This window comes from Tamandua tetradactyla, chromosome 13 (assembly GCF_023851605.1).
Source record: "Tamandua tetradactyla isolate mTamTet1 chromosome 13, mTamTet1.pri, whole genome shotgun sequence".
Lineage (NCBI taxonomy): Eukaryota > Metazoa > Chordata > Mammalia > Pilosa > Myrmecophagidae > Tamandua > Tamandua tetradactyla.
In genome coordinates, this window is record NC_135339.1 from 8467062 (window position 1) to 8493620 (window position 26559).

Below are 26559 nucleotides of genomic sequence, written 5' to 3' on the forward strand. Positions count from 1 at the left end.
TAAAACACCCCATGTACCTTATCTCCCCTTGTATTGACCTCTGGTATTGGTGTGTTACACCAGTTACTGTTGATGAAAGAACTTTTTTTTAATTTTATTTATTAAACATACCAACATACAAACACAAGCATTCTTACCATATGATCATTCCATTCTACATATATAATCGGTAACTCACAACACCATCACCTAGTTGTATATTCATCATCATGATCATTTCTTAGAATATTTACATCAATTCAGAAAAAGAAATAAAAAGAAAACAGAAAAAAAATTCATACATACTATACCCCTTACCCCTCCCTTTTCATTGATCACTAGCCTTTCAATCTATTAAATTTATTTTAACATTTGTTCCCCCTATTATTTATTTATTTTTAATCCATAGGTTTTACTCATCTGTCGATAAGGTAGATAAAAGGTGCACCAGACACAAGGTTTTCACAAGCACACAGCCACATTGCGAAAGCTATGTCATTATACAATTGAGGAAAAAAATTGAAGATATTACTGTTAACTACAGTCCATAGCTTGCAATAGGTATTTCTTCCCATATATATATACCACTCTGTTACTCTTTGTGCAAGTGTCGTACATTTGTACCAGTTTAGTTATTTAAATCTGTAGTGTTAATCGGTGACATAATGATATGCATGACTCTGAACAACCCCTTTCAAACTGAATGACCTACAGTACAGCACTCTACCTTATATTCCCGCTCATGAGTTACCCTCACCCCATTTCTATTAAAATTCAACCAACAGAGGGTTTTTTTTTTTTCCCAGCTTCATTCAGTGTTTTAACATAATTACTTTACAATTAGGTATTATTGTGCTGTCCATTTTTGAGTTTTTGTATCTAGTCCTGTTGGACAGTCTGTATCCCTTCAGCTCCAATCACCCATTATCTTACCCTGTTTCTAACTCCTGCTGGACTCTGTTACCAATGACATATTCCAAGTTTATTCTCGAATATTGGTTCACATCATTGGGACCATACAGTATTTGTCCTTTAGTTTTTGGCTAGACTCACTCAGCATAATGTTCTCTAGGTCCATCCATGTTATTACATGCTTCATAAGTTTATTCTGTCTTAAAGCTGCATAATATTCCATCGTATGTATATACCACAGTTTGTTTAGCCACTCATCTGTTGATGGACATTTTGGCTGTTTCCATCTCTTTGCAATTGTAAATAACGCTGCTATAAACATTGGTGTGCAAATGTCCGTTTGTGTCTTTGCCCTTAAGTCCTTTGAGTAGATACCCAGCAATGGTATTGCTGGGTCATACGGCAATTCTATATTCAGCTTTTTGAGGAACCGCCAAACTGCCTTCCACAGTGGTTGCACCATTTGACATTCCCACCAACAGTGGACAAGTGTGCCTCTTTCACCGCATCCTCTCCAGCACTTGTCATTTTCTGTTTTGTTGATAATGGCCATTCTGGTGGGTGTGAGATGATATCTCATTGTGGTTTTGATTTGCATTTCTCTAATGGCCATGGACATTGAGCATCTCTTCATGTGCCTTTTGGCCATTTGTATTTCCTCTTCTGAGAGGTGTCTGTTCAAGTCTTTTTCCCATTTTGTAATTGGGTTGGCTGTCTTTTTGTTGTTGAGTTGGACAATCCCTTTATAAATTCTGGATACTAGACCTTTATCTGATATGTCATTTCCAAATATTGTCTCCCATTGTGTAGGCTGTCTTTCTACTTTCTTGATGAAGTTCTTTGATGCACAAAAGTGTTTAATTTTGAGGAACTCCCATTTATTTATTTCCTTCTTCAGTGCTCTTGCTTTAGGTTTAAGGTCCATAAAACCGCCTCCAATTGTAAGTTTCATAAGATATCTCCCTATATTTTCCTCTAACTGTTTTATGGTCTTAGACTTAACGTTTAGATCTTTGATCCATTTTGAGTTAACTTTTGTATAGGGTGTGAGATACGGGTCTTCTTTCATACTTTTGCATATAGATATCCAGTTCTCTAGGCACCATTTATTGAAGAGACTGTTCTGTCCCAGGTGAGTTGGCTTGACTGCCTTATCAAAGATCAAATGTCCATAGATGAGAGGGTCTATATCTGAGCACTCTATTCGATTCCATTGGTCGATATATCTCTCTTTATGCCAATACCATGCTGTTTTGACCACTGTAGCGTCATAATATGCCTTTAAGTCAGGTAGTGTGAGACCTCCAACTTCATTTTTCTTTCTCAAGATAATTTTTTTTTCACATGCAGGCACCGGGAACTGAACCCGGGTGTCTGGCATGGTAGGTGAGAACTCTGCCTGCTGAGCCACTGTGGCCTGCCGTTTTAAGATATTTTTAACTCTTCAGGGTACCCTGCCCTTCCAGATAAACTTGGTTATTGGTTTTTGCATTTCTGCAAACTGAGTTATTGGTTTTTGTATTTCTGCAAACTGAATAATTGGTATCACATTGAATCTATAAATCAATTTAGGTAGAATTGACATCTTAACTGGATTTAGTCTTCCAGTCCATGAACATCATATGCCCTTCCATTTATTTAGATCTTCTGTGATTTCTTTTAGCAATTTGTTATAGTTTACTTTGTATAGGTCTTTTGTATCCTTAATTAAATTTCTTCCTAAATATTTTATTCTTTTGGTTGCAATTGTAAATGGATTTTTTTCTTGATTTCCCCCTCAGATTGCTCATTACTAGTGTATAGAAACACTGTAGATTTTTGGGTTTTGATCGTGTAACTTTCTACTTTACTGTATACACATATTAGCTCTAGTAGTTTTCCTTAACTCTACTTTTAAAAAGTTTTATTGAGGTATAATTGACATGCAAATTATGCACTATTAAAAATTGAACTGCTATGAAAAGTCATGTAGGAGTCTTTTTGTGGAATATGCTTTCACTTCTCTTGGGTAAATACCTAGGAGTGTAATGGCCGGATCGTATCGTACGTACATATTTAACTTTTTTTGAAACTGCGAAACTGCCAAAACTGTTCTATCATTTTACATGCCAGCAGTGTATGTGAGTTCCAGTTCCTCTCAATCCTTGCCATGGTCAGTCTTTATAATTTAGATACTGTAATAAGGGTATAGTGGTTTCTTCTTGTTCTAATTTGCATTTCCCTCTCATAGCTAAAGACAATGAGTTTCTTTTCATTTGCCCCTTTGCCAGTTGTAAATCTTCATTGAAGTATTTGCTCACACCTTTTGCCCATTTAAAAAAAAATGGGGCATTTTTAAAAAAATGGGCATAATTGATTTTTATTCTTTCTTATTATTCAGTTTTGAGAGTTATTTATATAATGTGGTAACAAGCCCGTTTTCAAATATATGTGTTCCAAAGATCTCCTCCCAATTTATATAGCTTTTTTCATTTCTTTACCAGTGTGTTTTGAAGAGAAGTTTTTTATTTTGTTGGAGTCCAATTTAAATCAATTTGCTCTTTTATAAATTGTACTGTTGGGGTTGTATCTGAGAAACTAAAAATTATGAAATACTTAGGGATAAGTCTGACAAACTGTCAAACTGTAGCTGAGAGAGCGCAGGGAGTTTAAGTACACTGTTAAGACTGTTTCTTATTCCTGCTCTCCGACCCTTCTGATCTGTAACTAAAGTTACAATGATTTTATCCTAGAAGTTATAGTTTTAGAATTTATCCTTAGTCCTATTATTCACTGTGCCAATTTTGAAGGATTTATGTACCCTAGGAAAACCATGTTTTAATCCTAGGAAAACCATGTTTTAATCCTAATCTGTTTTATGGTGGTAGCCATTTCTTTTTATCCCTGTTCAGTACTATAGGTTGGAAACTCAATTTGATGATCTCCACAGAGATGTGACTTACACAATTGTGGCTATTAACCTTGGATTAGAGGGAGCTGTTACTCCACCCATTCCAGGTGGGTCTTGATTAGTTAACTGGAATCCTTTTAAAAGAGGGAACCATTGTGGAAAAAGCTAGAGAGCCACAGGAGATCACGAGATCTACAAGAGGTAAGGGAGCCCATGCAGCCAGAGATCTTTGAAGATGAATGCCCTTGGGGGAGCTTCCTGAAACAAGAAGCCTGGAGAGAAGACTAGCAGACAACGCCATGTTTACCATGTGCCTTTCCAATTGAGAGAGAAACCTGGAACTTCGTTGGCCTTTCTTGAATGATGGTAACCTCTTATAGGTGCTTTAATTTAGACTTTTTTATAGATTTGCTTTAATTGGGACATTTTCATGACCTTAGAACTGTAAACCTGTGACTTATATTCCCATTTTTTAAAGCTGTTCCAGTTTTAGTATATCATAGTCTGGCAGCTAGCAAACTAGAACATTCATTGTTTTTTTTTTTTTTAATTATCGGAAAGAAAGAAAAAAAGAAAAAAAAAAGAAATTAACACAACATTTAGAAATCATACCATTCTGCATATGCACTCAGTAATTCTTAACATCATCACATAGATGCATGATCATCGTTTCTTAGTACATTTGCATCGGTTTAGCGGAACTAGCAACACAACAGAAAAAGATATAAAATGTTAATATAGAGAAAAGAAATAAAAGTAGTAATAATAGTAAAAAACAACAACAAAAAAACCCTATAGCTCAGATGCAGCTTCATTCAGTGTTTTAACATGATTACTTTAAAATTAGGTATTATTGTGCTGTCCATTTTTGAGTTTTTGTATCTAGTCCTGTTGCACAGTCTGTATCCCTTCTGCTCCAATTCCCCATTATCTTACCCTGTTTCTAACTCCTGCTGGACTCTGTTACCAATGACATATTTCAAGTTTATTCTCGAATGTCGGTTCACATCAGTGGGACCATACAGTATTTGTCCTTTAGTTTTTGGCTGGGCTTACTCAGCATAATATTCTCTAGGTCCATCCATGTTATTACATGCTTCATAAGTTTATCTTGTCTTAAAGCTGCATAATATTCCATCGTATGTATATACCACAGTTTGTTTAGCCACTCTTCTGTTGATAGAACATTCATTTTGACTTAACTTTTGATATGGTGTGAGTTACACATTGAAATTAATTTTCTTGCGTGTGGATATCCAATTAATTCAGCACGATTTGTTGAAACGACTATCCTGAATTGCTGAATTGCCTTTTCACCTTTATACCTTTGTCAAAACATCTGTTGTCCATATGTGTGTGGATCTGTTTTGGACTCACTATTCCTTTCCATTGCTCTATTTCTTATTAATTTTTTTTTTGTGAAACATAACATGTGTACAAAGAAGCAATAAATTTCCAAGTACATTTTAACAAGTATAGAACAGATTTTAAAGTTTGGTATAGGTTACAGTTCCATAATTACTTGTTTTTCTTCCAGCTGCTCCAAGACACTGGAGACCAAGAGAAATATCAACAATAAAGATTTAGCAGTCATACTCATTTGTTAAATCCTATCTTCTCTGGTATACTCCTCCTTCTCTTTAAATAACATATATACATAAAGGCAATAAACTTCAAAGTACATCACAACAATTAGTTGTAGAACAGATTTCAGAGTTTGGTATGGGTTACAATTCCACAATTTTAGGTTTTTATTTCTAGCTGCTCTAAGATACTGGAGGTTAAAAGAAATATCGATATAATGATTTAACACTTATTTCTTAAATCTGACCTTCTCTGTATAACTCCACCATCACCTTTGATCTTTCTCTCCCTTGTTAGGGGTATTTGGGCTATACCCATTCTAACTTTTTCATTTGGGAAGAAGCTGTCAATAATATGGGGTGGGGGATGGAACTAGTTGATGTTCTGGAAAGGCTGACCCTTCTGCATTTCAGACTTATCTGGTCCAGGGACCCATCTGGAGGTTGTAGGTTTCTGGAAAGTTACCCTAGTATATGGAACTTTTGTAGTATCTTGAATAATACCCTAGGTATTCTTTAGGATTGGCAGGAATGGTCTTGATTGGGGTTTGGAAAGTTATGATAGGTAACATTGTCTAATTGAAGTATGTGTAGGAGTGACTCCAGTGTAGCCTTTTGACTCTATTTGAACTCTTTCAGCTACTGATACTTTATTTGTTACACTTCTTTTCCCCTTTTTTGTCAGCATGGTATTGTTGATCCCACAGTGCCAGGGTCAGGCTCATCGATGGGAGTTATCTCCCATGCCGCCAGGGAGAATTTCATCCCTGGATGTCATGTCCCACATAGCGGGTAAAGTTGTGCTTAAAGAGAGAGTTGCCACATCTGACAACAAAACAGGTCCTCTGGAGGTGACTCCTAGGCATACCTGTAGGTAGGCTAAGCTTCTCTGCTACATATATAAGCTTCACAAGAGCAAGCGTCAAAATTAAGGGCTTGGCCTATTGATTTGGGTGTCCCTCATGTTTGGCACAGTACTCGGGGTTTCCCTGGTGGTAAAGTTTAATAGTTCCATAATTTTTCACCCATCCCACAAGGGAATTTGCCAATGTTTTTTTATTATCTGCTTAATATACTGTGGGGTGCATCCAGGCATTACATTAAGCTATACAGATATAAAGGCTCTCATTCTTATTCTGGGCTCCCTGTGTTTGGATTGTTTAAATAATCTATTCAGACAGTTGAGTTAGATTATGTGTTTACAGAAAATTTAGGTTCTAGACATAATAAAACTGTCTTCCTCTTGTCTCAAAGAGTAGGTTAAGTTCTAAAATACAGGCAATGTCTTCCTTACCCCTGTATCCTGAATTATCTTAATCCTTTCCCCACTGGTTTCATTCTTGTCTCAAAATACCAGGTTATATATATATAAAACAGCCCCTCAAAATCCAGGAAGAGCAATTACCATTGCAGGTAAATGTGACTGCTGTTAAGAGCTTTTATTTTTTTTTAATCTTAATACAATACCACCTGTTTTGTTTACTCTAGATTTATAATGTCTTAAAATCAGATAACTTTAGCCCTCCATTTTCATTCGTTTCCAAAGTTGTTTTGTCTATTTTAGTTTCTTTATATCACTATATGAATTTTAGAATCTGCTTGTCAGTTTCTAAACAACATTTTTTTAAAGCCTGCTAGGATTTTGATTGGAATTGCATTGAATCTGTTGACACCTTAACATTATTGAGTAATCCAACCTATGAATAGCTATACATTTACAAAATGTACAAAATGTTTCAGAGTTTTCAAGGCACATACATTTTGCATTTATAGAACACTCCATTCAACAATAGAAGAATGTACTCTCTTTAAGCACTCTTGGAACATTTAGTCTATCCAAGATAGACAACATTTTGGATCATGAAACAAGTCTCAAAAATTTAAATGGTTTCAAGTCGAAGTATGTTTTCTGCCTACCATGCAGTTTAAATTAGAGATTAATAACAAAGTTATCTGGAAAATTCCCTAAGAGTTGGCAAGAAAATAAAATACTTCTGAATAATCCATGGATCAAAGATGAAATCAAAAGGGCAATTAAAAAGTATTTTGACCTGAATGAAATGAAAACAAAACATATCAGAATTTGTGGGATAAAATTTACCAAAAAAATACCATGCCAAGAGCATTTAAAAAATATGAAATACTTAGGGTTAAATATGATGCAATCGCTGTCAAATTCTAGCTAAGAGAATGGATGGAGTTTAAATGCACTGACCTTTCTCTCTGCTGCCCTCTGACCTATTTCTGGGAACTCCCACTTGCTGAACCCAAATGGAGACCAAAGGGCAAAGGAAATTTTGATACAATCTATAAAGCTGATTCTTCCCAGACACAGAGCAGGTGGACGAGTGTGAGAAATGGGTCCAGGATGTCAGATGGAGACTTTTGAGAAAAATGATGAAGCTCTAGATTGAAAAATTGATGAAGCTCACATGTACTGTCAGCTAATCTCTGCAGATAACTTGAATTCACGTTGGTCACAAGTGAATAAAATATCTAATATATATGAAGATAGGCATTTGGGGGCCACCATTGGGGGGATGTATGGCATATTGACTTCATCAATTAGTATTATATGAGAAGATACTTTGGCCCTCCAACCCAAAGTGCTCAAATGAGGGCAAAATTGTGAATTTTCATGAGTAGTTTTTCTTTAGCACTGCCGCATATTCCACGGCACTTATCATATAGAAACATCTCAATAAATGACCAGTTTTGTTTCTTGTAAAAGACTTTGCAGAAATACTAAATATGAGTTTAATATTTTTATTCCATGTTTTCAACTGCAGAAATTCTTTTATTCAGCATCAGAATATATGTACTAACACATACTAGCAAACGGATCTTTATTCCTCTTTTTTGGTAATTTTTATTTTAACAATAGAAATTTATAATGCTTCATTTACATTTAAAAAACTCTCTCTCCATGTTTGTTTTCATTTGTTTGGTGTGTGTATACACTTTTAAGATTTGTTGTACCAGGAATATGGGTATATTTTTAATTTACAAGAAATACTTTGTTGCTTCTTCACAATCTTAGGAAAAGATAGCTTGAGTAAATGAAGTATTTTTTTCTTTTGTGACAATTGACCATTGACCTTGCCTATTTTAATAAAATTTAATATTGACTAGAAAACATTCAGCCCCTCTCCAACGCATAGGGAAAATCAAAAGCTACATGAAACCTTCCTCAAAATCAGAGTATGTAAGAAGGATCCATTCTGTTAGTGGGGGACAGAGATTGTTGTCCTAGAGTCTTTGAACTTGGTACACCTTCTGTTCTCTTCCCCCAGTCTTTAAGGAAAAGGGTATGTTTAAGTTCAGGCTTTCCCAGACCAAGTGCGTTCTATTCCCCACTTTATGGCCTCTCAGGACCTCTAAGAATCTGTTACTTGGGGTTGCCATGGACACGGAGTTCTTATTCCAGTACTGGCTGTTTTTTAGCACCGGGTAAAGACCTAAGGGTGAGAGTCTCTGAGCAAAGAGGGACTATCTCATCCTTGGCCTTCTAGGTCAGTTAATGTCACTTTCTCATCTTCACCAAGAGGGTTGGAAGAGTTTAACGTTGGTTTTAGAGGGTTAGGTACACCTGGGAAGCGGGATGGGGGGAGAGAGGATGGGGATCTTTGGGGGCTGTGGACAGGTAGGTTTGCCCTGTGTCTAGACAGGGATACCTCCCGAGGAGCCCCTTACCCTTGGGGAATGGGAACAACTAGGCTTACATGGGGGGGGGGGGGGTAAGTAGAAGTGATCTTGTTGCTAGCCAGGAATGGGGTGATGAATTAGGTTTAATGGGCTTAGTTTTTGGAAATTAAAGAATAAATTTTAAAAATAATGAGAGAAAGTAAAAGCCATCACTCTTGAAAGGTAGTAGAAGAAGAAACCGCTTCCAGAAATTGGAGGAAAATTTACTGCAACTGAGAAGTTTCACTGAGTTGTGAGAACCGAGATCTGCTGTGAAGGGCTGCCCCTCCGCCCTCTGGCCCTTCGGGGCCAGGCGCCCCGGGGTAGGGCAGCCCCCGGCTGCAGGTAAGGGGAAACAGGGCTTGCAGGGAGAGGGCACCGGGGACATCCGCCGCTGCCTTCGCAGCCCGGGCTCTCCCGGCCACATCTCTGGAGCATGAAGTTGTAGCCTTGGCGTTCAGGGACTCCGCGCTGCACAGAGGCTGGTACTCCTCGAAAGTAAGGAATTTACAGGTGGCTGTGCCCCAGGCTTCAAACTCAGAAGCAGCGTTTATGTCCAGATTGCTCTGTTTATCTTTCTTTTTCTTTTGTAAAAAAAGTATTTTTTTTAAATCTGTTTTCGTTTTTCTCTCCTTGCCAAGAGTTTAGGGGCTTGTGAAACATTTCTGTCTGCCTCAGTGTAGACATTGTGTGATTACTATTAACTTGGCAATGCACTTTGCTATATTATTTTTTTTATTCTCCAGTGACTTCCCGTTTTCTTGCATTACATGAGCCCAGCTCTGTGAAATGTTGAGCGGCATGTCTCTTCCCTCTCCCTCCTTTGATTTATTCTACAGAATATTTCAGGATGGAAATATCATAAATCACTATGGTAATGTAAAATTGACTTGAAATATGTTTTCTTGCACATTCTGGGTCCTCTGTGAGAAATGGATAATCTTTCAATTGGTCCTGTATTTCAGCTAAACTTAAATTTTGTTGAACAAATAGAACTGTTCTGTTTGTTGAACTGAAATACCAGTGGAGAAGATAGAACACAAGTTATGTAGGATTTATAAAACTGCACAATATCATAAATTTCATAAATCTGTGGATTCTTAGAAATGCTGTTTCATATCTAATAAATTCTACGCATGACTTTCTAATTTAGGGGATATCATACGTATTTTAAACACATTCATATGTATTTTTCTTTTTCTTAGATTAATTGTAGATTAAATTCAACCGCAAGGTGCTACAATGCAGCGATTTATGAGACGGCTTTCCATGTGTTGCCAAATTAATAGGTAAGTGATATGATTCAGATTTTCTGAATGTTAAACATAATGCTCAGCTTTGGTTATTGGAATAGGGAATATGTGTGCACCTTCTTTCGTAATAAATGTAAACTGTACACAGATGAGATTTTTAAATGAGCTAGGCAAACTTACAATTTAAAGATCTCGTTCTATGCTTATAATTCCTTTAGGAATTCTTCAGTTTAGACAGTATGATAACATGTATGTGCTGGTTGCTTTAAGTTTCTCTTGTAGGGGTGGCTGATGGCCCTAATGTTCAGTCCAGAGGCCAAGAGCTGGCATCTATTCAGGAAGCCATTCTCCAGAGGGGCCACTACAAGCCCTTCAGTTATCCCATCTGGATCAACACCTAAAACATTGTTAACTACCACAGTGAAAGTCAGAAATGGATTTTTATTAGTAAGACGGATGTTAAAATTGTATTAAAATTTAAGGTATGTGAATTGGCTAAAATATTTTAGGGACAGCCTCACCCTTACCTAAACAGATAAAAATCTGAGTGAGGCCTATAGCACCCTTAGGATATAACATATAACCTTAGGCATGTCCCCTATAAGTTTCTGTCTCCAACCCCTGGTTTAGGATAATTTGGATCTCTGAAAAGTTGGTCTGTTTGCCAGGAGAAAAACATTTCATGTGAGGTGATACTTAAAACACCTTGAAGGACAGAATATTTATAGGACAGGTTATATGAACTCTTTTGTGTCTAAGATTTATGCATTACCAAATAAGTTCAGGTCGGTTTCACAATATCTACCACCTTCCTTAGAAGGCAGTTTAGCTACCTGTTATTCATGCCCCCAAGTAACTTATCAAGGTATTACTTCAGGCTTCATACAATACTCTCCCTAAAAGGAGTTCAGGTATCAATCTAGTGATGTCCCCCATTTAAAGATAGGTGCCCCAGGCAACAAACTTCGCAGGCCTGGTCTGTCACTGGATCTGATGGGTAATTTGAATATTTGCCAATTCTCTTCCTTAGTGGAAGTCATCTGGAAAATCTAGTACTTTTTCGGTATCGCTGCCTGTGTCAGGAATTCAAATTCTTACCTTGTGGTTTTTCAAGCACTTTTCCCTGATGTGATTGATCAGTATATTCTGTAGTCAGCCCTGTTGATTATCCCTGTTGAGAAGCAATTGTTGCCTATAGATGTCTTTCTTTTTATAAAATATAACTTTCCTCTTGAGACCTGAAGGGACTTCTGTGAACCGTGCTTCAAGGATATGGACATACCCATGTGGAACTAGGAAAGCTCCTTTCATGGACCCTCAGCCCACTTGAGGAGTTTTGGTGACTCTAACTCCAACCCATCTTTCTAAGCAAGCTGAGAGAGCAGCATATTATTAATGCTATCTGTGATTAGAGTTTAAATCTGTTGAGTAAAGTGTGAAGTTGGTTTGTAGGGGGGGACTTTCATTCATTTCAAGTGACAAAGAAATGCCGTTTCAAAATAGTATTTCCAAAATGTGTTCTGCACACATTTCCTCTGTGCAAAAGACGTTCTCTAGTGAAATAAGTGTAAGAACTGTTACGTATTCCAGTTTTGTCTCAGAGGTTCACAGTGCTTATCAGCATATAAGTCCACTGCAAAGAACTGTATGCAACCAGTAGTTTCTCAAACTTGTTTGAACATTTAGAAATTAGGTAAATGTTGTGACTACGAGTATGGATTCCGACTCAGACTGGATTCAAATCTCAGCTGTACCTCTTTCAAGTTGGTGATGATGGGCAGGTGCCCCTTTCTGTAGCTCATTTCTCTCATCTATAAAGTGGGGGAAATAATAGTATATACCTTATAGAATAACTGTGAGGATTAAATGGATTAGTATATAAATCATTCAGAACAGTATCTGGCATATATGTGCTATTGTTATTGTTGACTCTTATTAATATCTCCCCAAACTAGTATACCGTTATATATGTTTGAGGAACACTGGCTTAATGATATATTAAATATGACTCAAGGATGCCACAAAAAGCAAATGCTGGTATGTTTATTTGAGACATGTCTGTAAACCATTTCCTGTGAAATTTATCTATTCATCACTCTCAGATTTTAAGTTAACTTATCATATATATTGTCTAATAGTTTCAGCGCTGAAAACTGTTTAAAAATCTTATGTAAAGCAATGATGAAACAAAGAAAACTCCAAGCCTTCTATTGTCACAAGGAAGACCTAATAAGATGTCCAAAACCTACTTTTTGATCCTTCTGACATGTGAGAGAGATGATTCACTTGACAAAATGGGTTATGAGAGTAAAATGTCTGTTCATTCCAAAATTTCTGCACTCATTCACTCACTGTCATGGCTTCATGGCTGTTTCAAAAAACAGCTTAAATGGAAAACTTAAAATACCTTTCCAAGGAAATGAAAACATATAATTTCATGCTATTTTTTAGGAAAGGTGAGAGATTTTAATACCACTATAAGATCAAGTCACTTCTCTATTAACTATACCATAGCTATTTCATGGATTGTATCTCCATCATGGTTGAGAGATGGTAGAAAAAAATAGATGCAGGGTTGTTGAGTGAGGCACAAACCAACTTCCCAGGATTATATCTTGTAGGCATTGGGGGTCAGATTTCTGGTGCTCAGCTTTACATGTTCGTGTTTTCCAGGCAGACTGACTCATGCTAACCAAAATTAGGAGACTGACTGACACATTAGAGCCCCAGTTTATTAATTTTAATCTGAAATATAATTGAAAGGATGCCAAATGCTCATAATGGTTGTTAGGTACATTCTCTTCCCACAGAAAGTCTCTTCTTAGAAAACCAAATTAAGGTTTATTCCTGAGGATATTCATGATAAGAGTAGCTGACTTACCTCAAGGATGATATATGGCTCTACTTCCTGTTGGGCCTCACCTCCCTTGTGGTCCAGTATACCTCTGTCAGCCTGGTGGAAGCTCCTGGTACCCTGGCCAACATGAAATCTTTGTGAGTTCTCTTCTTGTACTCCATATGTCCTTTTCCCCCTTTTATAACACTGATATCTGCACACCACTGTTCGTTAGATCGTAGGAGATCTGATGCTGTATTCAGTCTCTTGCTAAGGCCAGGGAGCCTTTGTGGTCCTTTGGAAAGATTTGAGCAGTCAGTGTCCTCATCTGTTACTCATTTTCAGATTATATTATCATCAATTTCTTGTGCAGATGACTATTCTCATTCATTTTGAGTTGATTCTTCCTAGTCTCACTTTCAGAGCATGGCATATCCTGAACTGCCAACCGAGGGTGACATCACAGTAAAGATTTTTCTTTCCTACTGGTGGTGACCATGGCATTTTTGCAAATGGATAGCACACTTTTATATTGCTTATGAAGCACAAGACTTCCAAATAAAGCATTAGCCCATCTTTTACAACCAGATAGTCCCAGTTTACTTATTTAGCAGTTACCGGTTACAAGAAGTCGAAGTTCTGTGGATCTACCTACCTAGAAATTTTGCCTCCCACAAAATCAATAGAAGAAATTAAATCAAGTCTGGGGACAAAATTATGCAGTAACGGATGGTTTTTGCATTTAGGGTTTGCTAAAAATAACCAAATTTTTTTTTCTTTGAACTAGTATCTACATCATTTTTACTTTCATCTCCAACCTAGGAACCCAAAATATTTATCTTATTCTGTTCCATTTAAGTAATTCTAAAAGGTTAATAATCTAAGTTTTAACTAGAATAGTATTATATATGTAATTTTGGCACAGTATATTTAAAGGAAATTTATAGTGAATTTTACCATGAAATTAATTATTAATTAATGTAATATAAATATGTTGAGCACCCACTATGTGCTTGGCCTTATTATAGATGCTTATGATATAGAATTAAAAAAGGGGTACAAGATCCTCATTCTCTTAAACTCTACATTCAAGCAGAGGAAGTTGTGGAAGACAGGAAACAAGCAAATTAGTCAATGAAAACATAGTATTTAGTGAAAAGCCGTAACAAAAATTACACAGGGTTGTGGAACCATTTAAATTTTTGAGAGTTGTTTCATGATCCAAAATGTTGTCTATCTTGGATAGACTAAATGTTCCAAGTGTGCTTAAAGAGAGTACATTCTTCTATTGTTGAATGGAGTGTTCTATAAATGCAAAATGTATGTGCCTTGAAAACTCTGAAACATTTTGTACATTTTGTAAATGTATAGCTATTCATAGGTTGGATTACTCAATAATGTTAAGGTGTCAATAGATTCAATTGAGAGTATAAAAGAAAGAAAAAGCCCAAAGAGCTCAGAGAAGCTAAGAGATGAATTTTAAAGAAAAGCCCTGAAGAAGCTAAGAGAGGACTCACAGAAGCTCAGAAAAGAGACCACTGGAACCTGAAGCTAAAAGCAATGAAATCTAGAAGGGAAGGACCAGGAGATGCCAGCCACGTGCCCTCCTGTGTGACAGAAATGTTCCAGATGCCAACAGTCCTCCTTCAGAGAGTATCATCCTGCTGATGCCTTAATTTGGACTTTTAGGTCTTTGATTTCTTTTAGCAATGTTTTATCATATTCTATGTATGGGCCCTTTATGTTGTTGGTTAAGTTTATTCCTAGATGTTTGGTTTTTTTGTTGCTATCGTAAAGGGAATATTTTTCTTGATTACATGCTCAGATAGTTTGTTACTAGCGTATAGAAACACTCCTGATTTTCGTCTTTTGTGTGAATTGCCCTTTTTAAAATATATAATGTTCTTCTTTGCCTCTTAACATTTTTGCACTTAAGGTCTGTTTTGTCTGATATTAGTATATCTGTCCCAGCTTATTTTTTTGGTCACTGCTTGCATGGAATATCTTTTTCTGTATTTTCACTTTCAATCTGTCTGTTTCATTGGGTCTAAAATGAGTCTTTTGTAAATAGCATATAGATAGATCTTATTTTTACAGATCCATTCTGCTGATCCATGTATTTTGATTGGAGTTTAATCCATTAACATTCAGTGTTATTATTATAAAGGCAGTACTTACTTCAACCATTTTGTATTTTGGCTTTTATTTGTCAGATCTATTTTTGTCCTCTCTTTTACCCTTTTAATCAGCCTGACTGATAATCTTGATTTCTATACTCTCCTCCAATCCTGTCTCTCCTGTCGTTTCTTTTCAGCTGGTAGAACTTCCTTTAGTATTTATTATAGGACAGGCCTCTTGTTAAACTCCTTGGCCACTGTTTGTGAATATTTTAAATTCTCCCTCATTGTTGAAGGGAAGCTTTGCCAGATAAAGAATTCTTGGTGGCAATTTTTTCTCTTTCATTATCTTAAATATATCATACCACTGCATTCTCACCTCCATGGTGTTTGATGAGAGCTCTTCACTTAGACTTATTTGGCTTCCCATGTATGTGGTAAATCATTTCTCTCTTGTTGCTTTCAGAATTCTCTTCTTCCCCTTGACATTCGATAGTCTGAATAGTATGTGTCTTGAAGTAGGTTTATTCATATTTTTTCCGTAGTAGTATGTTGGACTTCTTGGACTTGAATATTTGTGTCTTTTATAAAGGTTGGGAAATTTTCAGCCTCTTGTTCCTCAAAAATTCTTCCTGGAACTTTTCCCTTCTCTCTTCCTTCTGCAACACCCATGATGCATGTTTGTGTGCTTCCTGTTGTCCATCATTTTTCTGAGGCCCTGCTCATATTTTTTCTTTATTTGTTCTTTCGTCTGTTCAGATTTGTGTTTTGTCTTCTAATTCACTGATGCTTCCTTCTGTCTCTTCAAATCTGCGTTGCATGTCTCTAATATACTTTAAATTTACTCTACAGTGATTTACGTCTCCATTTATATCTGTTATTTTTCTATTTCTGTGTATTCTTTCAAATTCTTCTTTAAGCTCAACTAGTATCTTCTTAATATCTTTTATCTCTTAAGCCATCTTGTTGAATTTGTTTGGGAGATTTGTTTAATATCTTTGATTAGTTGTTCCAAATTTTGGGTCTCCTCCAACTTTTTAATTTGTTTCTTTGACTAGGTCATATCTTTGTATGTTTTACTAAGCCTTGTGATTTTTTGCTGGTACCTGGGTCATTTGATTATCTTAATGGGTTTATTCTGAATGTTAGTTTCGCTCTCTTTTCTAGGATTTTTTTCTTGCTCGCGTTTTTTTAGGGCACTTGTTTGATGGTTAGGTCATCAGTATTTCCCAGCCCAAACAGGGTTGGGTACCCATGCAAGAGGCACAGACCACTTCCAGTGGGCTCTGGGATAATGTCTGGAAAGATTCCAAAAAGCCCATCTATTTTCCCTGCGCTTTCTGGACTTCCCAGCAGATAACACTCTCTGGATACATATTTCTCCTCTAAAGAAGTTGAAATTGTGGTGCCTGTCAGTATCTGATGGGACTCCATATTCCCACTTTGCTGGCCAATATTTGGCTCAGTGTTGGTCTGTGTCCTCCTCTGTACTTGGGCAAAGAATTCCTGCTGCCATCCCAATGACAGCCATTCCCTAAGCCAGGTTTGGGCCACCCGCCACTGCTTCCCCCAAGAGTGGGGAATGTACACCAGGAGTTGTGGACAGAATTACAGCCTCTGCCCATGTTTTCTCAGTCTTTCCATCCTGCACTTCCCTGGGCATTGTAATATCCTCCCCTCTTCTTCAAATATTTGATTCAGACAGTTTCTGCCTGTCTTTTGTGAAAGAAAAGTGTGTCTTCTTGCTGCTTTTGTGAAAGAAGCAGGTTCTGCCATTTCCTCCCTAACCCTCCCTTTTGGATTCTCCTCCTTGGGCCCCTTTTGTATTCAGCACTCCTCAAAGGCTTGTGTTCTACACTAGGTCTTTGTGAACTTGGGTCTCTGTGTCTGGATGTACATGGGATTCCCTCTCACTGCTGTGAGGGTTTTTCTAATCTGTGTCCCTGGTGGGAGGTGGGAAGGATCTCAGCCAGTGCCTCTGGGCACTTCCCAAGCTGTGTGGAACAAAGTAAGGGAGAGTAGAGAGGACCAGCTGGGCCAGGATAGAAGTTTCTTGCCTGATATTTTCCTCTTTCTTTGAGTCAGTGTTTGTAGAATCCTTCTCCAGTCTCTACCTTTCTCCAGATTTCTAAACAAGTGAGATCTGTCCTTTTTTTCTTCAAGAAATCTCAGCGTTGGTTTTTCAGTGGATGTCTTATGTCACCATGTTGATACATTTAGTATATTTTTAATCTCTTCTATTATGCCTTTAATTTCCATAAGTTTTGTTATCTTTCTTTTCATTCTTTCAAATTCTTCTTTATGTACCCAGTGGCTTCTTAATATCCTTTATCTCTTTAGCCATATTTTTCTTGAATTGATTTATGAGCATCTTTGATTAGTTGTTCCAAATTCTGTGTCTCCTCCAAAATTTTGATTTGTTTCTTTGTCTGGACCATATCTTCCTGGTCTTATATAACTTGCAATTTTTTCTGGTGTCAAGTATTTGATTATCTTGATGAATTTACACTCTGTAGATCAGTTTTCTTGCTTGTTCAGGTTTTTATTGTTACTTGGCTTTGTATTAAGGCTTTTCTTTAATGCTTGGTTCAACTTATTCTAGACCTTGAGAATTAGCTGTGTTTAACCAATCCAGTTTGATCAACTCTTCTACATTTGATTGTTCCTCTGGGTATATGGTACAATTTTTAAGATAGCTCTGCTTGTGCAATTGTTTCTGTCTTGGAGAAAGCTTCCATACCTCTCTTCCTTCTCAGAACATCTTGCTCTGTTCTGTTTGTTTTTCTCTCTGTAATGTATTTTTTACTCCTCTTTCTTTGCCTGATGGTGTCTAAGTATTTGATTATCTTGATGAATTTACACTCTGTAGATCAGTTTTCTTGCTTGTTCAGGTTTTTATTGTTACTTGGCTTTGTATTAAGGCTTTTCTTTAATGCTTGGTTCAACTTGTTCTAGACCTTTAGAATTAGCTGTGTTTAACCAATCCAGTTTGATCAACTCTTCTACATTTGATTGTTCCTCTGGGTATATGGTACAATTTTTAAGATAGCTCTGCTTGTGCAATTGTTTCTGTCTTGGAGAAAGCTTCCATACCTCTCTTCCTTCTCAGAACATCTTGCTCTGTTCTGTTTGTTTTTCTCTCTGTAATGTATTTTTTACTCCTCTTTCTTTGCCTGAAGCTGCATTTGCCTAGAGGACAAATTCAGGGGGGAGGGTCAATCCAGAGAGGACTTTGCCAAGTCGGTGTCTCCCAGCCTAAACATGGTGGGGGACCCATAAAGGGGGTGCAGACCTGTTCCAGAGGGCCCTGGGGAGAGGATCAGGAAAGATGCCAAAAAGCCTTTTTGTGTGTCAGCTCTCCAAGATTGTGCTTTTCTGGGGCAATAGTAGATGCCACTATTTGTCAAACTGTTCACTGCACACTAAGTAGGTAGAATGCCTTTAAGCCTCCTTCAGCTCTGCTTCTTTCAGGGTCATCATTGAAACAATGGCCACTGCGGTTCCTGTTTGAGGTGTGCTTGAATTATGGTTCAGAACCAGGGCCCAGTGATCTAAATTTTGTGATCAAAAGCCACGATTAGTACTTGGATATTCCTCTTAACCATTCTTGAGGAAGAGGGCTTCCATGTCCCTATCTGTCTACAGCAGCCAAGTAGGAACTGGACCCAAGGTAGCTTGCTTCACGGATGGGGGAAGGTTGCTGGCCACTGCCTCAAAGTGAATTACCCATAGTATTTTTTACCACAGTTTCTTAGTCTCTTTGTTCCACTCTTCCCCAGATGCTATTCAGAGCTCCCCTGGCCTCCAGAACCCCAGAGCAGTTACTTCAGACAGCTTCTGTCTGTCCACTAGCTGTTTTTGGAGGCGTGACTCCTGTAGCTCTCTACTCTGTCATCTTCCCCAGATGGTCTCGATGCCCTCATGCTTAAAACGGGGCTTCTAGTAACTATCTCAAGGGTTGTATGGAAGGCCAATTGAAGTAAGATTTGCGAAACATTTAGGACGATTCCTGGCAATTAGTGAATGTCATTTAAATTTTTATTGGATGAAACATCACTTTTATAATATTCTTTCTTTAATTGAGGAAATTTGCCTTTATCTTTTTGTTTTGAAGATTTCCTATTCTCCATATTTTTCACTACTTTGAGTTCTGTTTTTATCTGCCATATCACTTGTCTTTTTCTTTCTTTTCTTTTTTTGTATGTTCTATCTCTTTGTTCTTTTCTACTATTTCAGCAGTCTGATCTTCCAACTCACTAATTAGCTTTTCACACATATCCATACTTCTGTTTATCCCATGAATTGCTGCTTTATTTCTACAATTTTACTTTTACATCTAAGGTTTCCTCTTGGACTTTTAAAAGTGATTTCTTATTCTAATTTTAAGTAACTGACTTCTTCCCTTTTCTTTAAGTGTACTTCTCATTCTTATTTTTAAATCTTCATCAGGGTTATCCACTAGCTCTGCTTCAGGTGTGTTTGTTGTAATGTTTTTTCAGTAGTTGTACTCTTCTGGCCTCTATTTTGGCCTGTGAGCTCAAATTCCCCTTGAGGAAGGACTAAAGGTTAGCTTAGCACAATCTCAGTATGTGGTTATTGTGTCAGCCTAAGTATCAGCAGTGTCCCTTTTCACTTTCAATGTGTCCTGGTTTGGGTCATGAATTATATAATAGTCCTCTTTGAAGGCTAGGACACATTTGTCTTTCTACATAAGTTAAAGGTGAGGGCAGGAGATGACTCCTGGAAGAGAATTTAAGGAATCACTAAACAATCCCACAGTTGTATACCAAAACTGTTTCTTTAGTTCCTGCCATGTCTCTTTAAGGATTTTGCTTTTCCTGTTGTAGCTCCTGTAAGAAAAACGAGACGGATAGCCTTCCACAATGTCTGATTTTACTTTTTGTATACATTTTTGCTTTCTTGCAGAGTTACAGATTCTTTTACAACCCATTCAGTGTCATCAGTGAAGAATGACAACAAGAGGTGAGTTGATGACACGTATGAATGGCAAAAGGTATAGTGAGTATCCATGGCAATAGACTGTCCTTGGTAGCGTATAAGCTTCTGTAAATAACTTCATTTCTTTTTGGACTATGGTGGAAAAAGCAGGAGCAGGTCAAAGAGGGAATTTTTACTCCTGGTCTATTTGTGATCTTTAGTTACTAGCAGCCAAATTCCTTAGAAACCTATCAGAATGCCTGTGTTTGAGACTCTAGCAGAGAGGGCCAAGGAAGAGAGAATGCTCTTTGGTAAGAAGGAGGGTGGTAGCAGAGGACAGGACACAGAGGAACCCTTGGCTGAAAGAAAAGCCACTAATAGACCTTGGATATGTCCTTCACCATCCAGAGCTCTGCTACCATTTGAGGCTGATACCCCAAAATCTAAACCAACCCTCGTATTAGATGGAGTTCCTGCCCCAGGAATGCAGATGTTTGAACCTTATTTGAGGGCATCAGTGTTACATAAAGAGAAAGGAGATGGTAGAGGGACTTGAGAGGAGGAAATTATAAAGGTCAGAAAGAATGTATACATACAAGCTGAAGTTAAATTTGAGGAAAATTTAACCTCATAAGATGTTAAATATGGCAGTCATGTTCAGTAGAAAAGAACTGAACTTTAATCTTGAGTCATTTGGACTTTTTCACAGACCTATGACCTATCTTCAAACCATAAAAAATCATTGTTTCTAGAGAAAAATAAAATATGAGGGTCCAAATAACTGTTAATAATCACATTTTAGATTTCAACCAGTTTATAAGTTGTAGAACAACTGTACCTAATTTCAACAAAAAGAGCAAGTTGGTAATGTCGTTTGGTATCTCTCTAATCATATACACTTTTAAATCTTTAGCACTGATTCATGTGAATTGACAGCCGTTGCTTGTGATGAAGTCTGCATTGAAGGGTGAGATATAAATATATATTAAGAGAGATAAGGAGAGAAAGAGAGTAAGATTGAGAGAGAATGAGAGAGAGAGAAAGAGAGATTAATTTTGTGCCATTCAGTCTTGGGAACACCATTGGCTATAAATAGTATTCTTGACAGTATCACCAAAGTCTTCTCTCTATGTATTCTGTATATAGCTTTCTTTCTCTTTTGGGTCATGGTGAAAAAAAGAAAAGCAGGACATCTGAGTGAGACTTGTTTCTCCTGGTCTGTTTATGACTAGTTTATATGGCCTTCAGTTGTGATATAAAGTATAAACCCTACTAGAAAACCTGTGCATGAGACTCTGAGTGGGGTCAAAGAAGAGGAAACTATTTAGAATCAAAGAGGGTAATAAGGTAGGCAGAGATGAGGCATCCTTGGTAAAAAGAAAGGAGATAATAGATCCTGGACCTGAACTTTTCCCCCCAGAGCTCTGCTACCATTTGCCCTAATACTTTGACTCATCCTTATTAGGATAAGCCCCCAACAGGCATGCAGTTCTTTGAAACATATCTGAGGGGCAGTAAAAACATCTACATTCATGAAGAATAGAGACATGGGGTGGAGGGCTTGAGAAACAGGGAGTTAATTATGTAAGAAAAATGGTTATCTTTAACTGAAGCTAAATTTTGAAGTAAATTTTACCTACAAATGCCATTATACTGAGGTTAAGTAAAAAGAACCATAATTAAATCTTGATTTATTAAGCATTTTGACAGAACTAAGGTTTTTCTTACAAACATATAAAGCCTGTTTCTAGGGGAAAATGAAGTGACAGCCTCCAAATAACTTATTTTTGACAAATTTTGATAATTCAACTAGTATTTAAGTTCAAGAGTTAATGTTGCTAATTTCAACCAAAAACTGTCTTTGACATTATGTGGTATCTTATTATATACATTCTTAAATACATTTTTTATTAGAAAAGGTGTAGATTTACAGAAAAATCATGCAGAATATACAGGGTTCCCATATGGTTCTGCGGTGGATTAATTGTGTAGCCCAGTTTGGATATGTTCTTGGTCTTGGTCTGCATTCTGGTGGTGTGGAGCCATTGTAATTAAGATGTTACTTCAATTAAGGTATGGCCCTACCTGAATCAGGTTGGGCTTTAATCCAGATTACAGAAATCCTCTATAGGCAGAGTGAAACTCAAATGGAGGAGAAACCGTGGGGAACAGCCAGAAGCTGAAACTCAGTTGAACCCAGAAGAGAAAGAAGAGACTGTTTGCATTGCCATGTGACAGAAAAGTCAAGGAACCCTCCCCCACCCCCAAATTGCTGACCAGCCATAAGATAATGACCCTGGGAGGAACCAAGTATTGTAGCCTCTGAAATCATGAGCCAATAAATTGTTGTTTAAGCCAGCTGATTGTATAACATTTGTTTCAGTGACCAAGAAACTAAGACAGTTTTGGTACAAGAAAGTGGGGTGCTGCTATTGTAAATATTTAAGGATATGGAAACAGTTTTGGAATTTGGCATTGGGTACTTTGCATTCGTGTGATACCTTTATTACAGACGATAGAAAAATGTTATTATAATTGTACTACTAGATATAATCCATAGTTATATAAGTAACATATATACAACTTAAATTTTTTCCTGTTAATGACATTCAAATACATGATTCAGTGGTATTAATTATGTTCACAATTTTTTGTTACTACCATCACCAACTTTTACCAAAAATTTTCCATCTCCCAAACAAAAATTCTCTACTAATTAAGCATTACTTACCCATGCCCTAACCCATCCTGGCCCCTGTTAACTTGTATTCTACTTTTTTACTTTATGTAGTTGTATACTCTAATGATTTCATATCAGTGATACTATATATGTAACCTTTGGTTCTGGCTTATTTCAGTCAGCACAATATCTTCAAGGTTCATTTGTGTTCTCTTGTCTACCAGAACTTCATTACTTTTATGATTGAATAATGTCACTATCAACGTCAGTGTGCAAATAGCTGTTTGAGTCCCTGCTTTCAGTTCTTTTGGATATATACCTAGTAGTAGTGCTGGGTCATATGGTAGTTACATACTTAGCTTTCCGAGGAACACCTGAACTTCTTCCACAGAAAGTGCACCATTTTACAAAGGAATAAATGAGTGTTCTTATTTATCTTGATCCTCTCTGATGCTTTTTTTTTCCTGTTTTTTCTTTTTAATACCAGCTATTCTAATAGATGCTCAATGGAATCACATTGTGGTTTTGATTTCCATTTGCCAGATGGCAAATGATGTTGCACATTTTCTAATTTTAATTGTTGATGGCTGAGCTCAGAATACTAGAAAATGGCTGTATTCCAAGAAAAAAGGCACATACAGCTGGGTATCATCTCCAGCTCGTGATTGGTAAACCTGGGGGGGGGCTGGTAACCAATTCTGAAAAGGAAGTTTTAAACTTTTTTTTAGCAGCCTGTTTGAAAGAAAGGCCTCAGGAATTTTAAATTTTCAGCACTGACCCAAGCAAAGATTGTATTAAGGTATGTCTGAGAGACAAAGTAACTAGTCTGGGAAGAAGATAATTCCCCAAAGGACCTATTTCCCCAAGAAAAGGGGGTGGGGTGCAGGGCCCAGCATAAATGGCAGCTCTCATTCAGAGAATTTTAGATCCCTGGAGCTGGAAAACAACTCCATAAGCATACCTTCAACCTCAGCCTCTTTCTCAGTCATGCCCCTGACAGGGAGAGGGTCTGATGAGAATTAAAGGCATCATACCATTTAATGCCAGTGGTGAGCTGTGGACTGAAAATTGCCACCTGCTTGGCAGGATATGTAAGGCACAGAGTCAAAAGGCTTCCCAGGAAAGACTGGCAGCCTTCTGGATCTCATCCTCAGGAAAACATGATACTGATTACACCCTCATCCTGAGATCTGGGCCTCTCTGTCTGGGAAAATCAGATTGGGGTCAACCATATCTGGAGAGACCCTCCTCAAATAAAGTTTCCAGATAGGTAGGGGAAAAAAATAAGAGCTGAAAAATTCTGAACAAACAGAAGCTTTGGTAGCATTCTAGGATAAGTTGAATTGAATGCAAAGAATAGACAAGAGAGTAAAGGCAACCAATAAGAAAATATTAGTTTAAAAAGCATAAAGATATGGCCCAGTCAAAGGAACAAACTAACACTTCAAATAAGATACAGGAGTTGAAACAACTAAATAAAGATATTGAAACAAATCTCTTAGATCAACAAGTTGAAGGGGGATTTGGCAAAAGAAATGAAGGATATAAAGAAGACATTGGGCAAACATAAAGAAGAAAGTTTGAAAAAACAAATGGTAGAACTTATGAGAAAGGCATAATAGAAGGGATGAAAAACACAATGGAAACATACAACAGAAGATTTGAAGAGGCAGAAGAAAGGATTAGGTAATTAGAAAACAGGACATCTGAAGCCCTGCACACAGAAGAACAGATAGGGAAAAGAATGGAAAAATATGAGCAGAGTCCTGGAGCACTGAATGAGGATATGAAGTGCACAAATATATATGTTATGGGTGTCCTAGAAAGAGAAGAGAATGAAAAAGGGACCAAAAGAATAATGGAGGAAATAATCACTGAAAGTTTCTCACCTCTTGGAAAAGACATAAAATTATAGATCCAGGAAGTGTAACATACCCGAAATAGAATAGATCCAAAGAGACTTACTCCAAGACATGTACTAATCGGTTGTCAGAGTCAGAGAGAGAATTCTAAAAGCATCAAGACAAAAGTGATCATTCACATACAAGGGAAGTTCACTAAGACTATGTATAGATTTCTCAGCACAAACCATGGAGGCAAGAAGACAATGGTGTGATATATTTAAGATACTGAAAGAGAAAAACTGCCAGCCAAGAATTCTATATCTGGCAAAACTGTCCTTCAAAAATGGGGGAGAGTTTAAGATATTTGCAGACAAACAGACACTGAGAGAGTTATGAACAAGTGACCTGCTCTGCAAGATACACTAAAGGGAGAACTACAGGCAGATAGGAAAAGACAGGAGATAGAGGTCTGGAGACGAGTGTAGAAATGAAGACTATCAGTAAGGGTAAAAAGAGAGCACAATATTGGAAGTATAATGAACAAATCTGAGTGTGCAGATAGTTGAAAGAGGAAGACTAAGGGAATGTATGATACCAGAAGGAAATGTAGAAGATAAAAACTGGGACTATATAATTTAGTAAAACCCAAAGTGCACAATGGTGGTGATTAAATATGCAAATATAAGAAAGTTTTTCATGAGTGAGAACAAATGAATGTCAACTATTCAAGGGGTTGAAAATTGTATGGCATATGGAAAAAATACAATCAATGCAAACTAGGGTCTATAATTAACAATAACATTGTAATATGATTCCATTAATTGTAACAAAGGCAATATTCCAAAGCTAAATATCAATAAGAGGAAGAGGGCGGTGCAACGGTGGCTCAGTGGCAGAATTCTTGCCTGTCATGCCGGAGACCAAGGTTCAATTCTCGGTGCCTGCCCATGCCAAATAAATAAATAAGAGAGAGGGGTATGGGATTCTTGGTCGTGGTGTCATCATTTCTCCTTTTTATTTTTTTATCCTTCTTTTTTCTCTTCTTTCCAGAAGAAATGGAAATGTTCTCATACAGATTGTGGTGGTGAATGCATAACTATGTGATTATGCTAGGGATCCCTGATTGTTTGCTTATGATGGATTGCATGTTGTGTGAATAAAACTGTTTAAAAATAAATGGAAAGATACAAGTACTGGAGAAAATGTAAAGAGAGAGTTGTACCTTTTACTGTTGGTAGGTAATAGAAAGGTACATCTCCTCTGCAGGGCAGTGTGGTGGTTCCACAGGAGGCTAAGTACAGGGTTGCCGTATGATCCTGCAACCCCATTGTAAGGTGTACACTTGGAAGAACTGAAAGCAGGGAGATGAATGGGCATTTGTACATTGGTGTTTATGGCAGCAGTGTTCACAGTTTGCAGTGAATGGAGGTGTCTGGAGGATACATCAATTAATGAATGGAGGAGCAAACTGTGGTGTATATGTACAATATAATATTGCATGGCTGCAAGAAGGAATGAAGTTGTGAGGCATGCAACAAGGTGAATGAATCTTGAGGACATTATGTTGATTGAAATAAGCCAGAAATAAAAAGACAAATATTTTAAGGCCTCACTAATATGGACTAACTATAATGTGCCAACGCTTTGAATTGAATTCGAGAGCATAGGTATCAGATTGTTGAAAATGGGCAGAGATTGGGCAATCGACAATTAAAGAGTACAGAATGTTTAATAAGATTTATTGTAAAGGTAAGCTATCTATTCCTATCGCATCTGTTCCTGAGTTTTAAATGTTATTTCTCAATTCAGAGATGCTGAGCTCTTTGTGTATAACCTGGTAGTT

The 26559-nt window shown here is 37.2% G+C and overlaps 1 long non-coding RNA gene across 10 annotated transcripts in view; it reads left to right on the forward strand.

Moving 5' to 3' along the window:
- Positions 1-21769, forward strand: part of LOC143653556 (uncharacterized) — a 62641-nt gene extending 40872 nt beyond the window's left edge. For 3 of the 10 annotated variants that reach the window (XR_013161365.1, XR_013161368.1, XR_013161369.1), the window contains 5 exons: positions 3783-3888; positions 9232-9393; positions 10254-10337; positions 20181-20237; positions 21106-21767. This is a non-coding gene — a long non-coding RNA (uncharacterized LOC143653556). Of the gene's footprint in view, positions 1-3782; positions 3889-9231; positions 9394-10253; positions 10338-20180; positions 20238-21105 lie in introns of all 10 variants that reach the window. The other 7 variants (XR_013161364.1, XR_013161367.1, XR_013161363.1 and 4 more) reach the window with 5 other exon arrangements.
- Positions 21770-26559: the final 4790 nt, after the last annotated feature.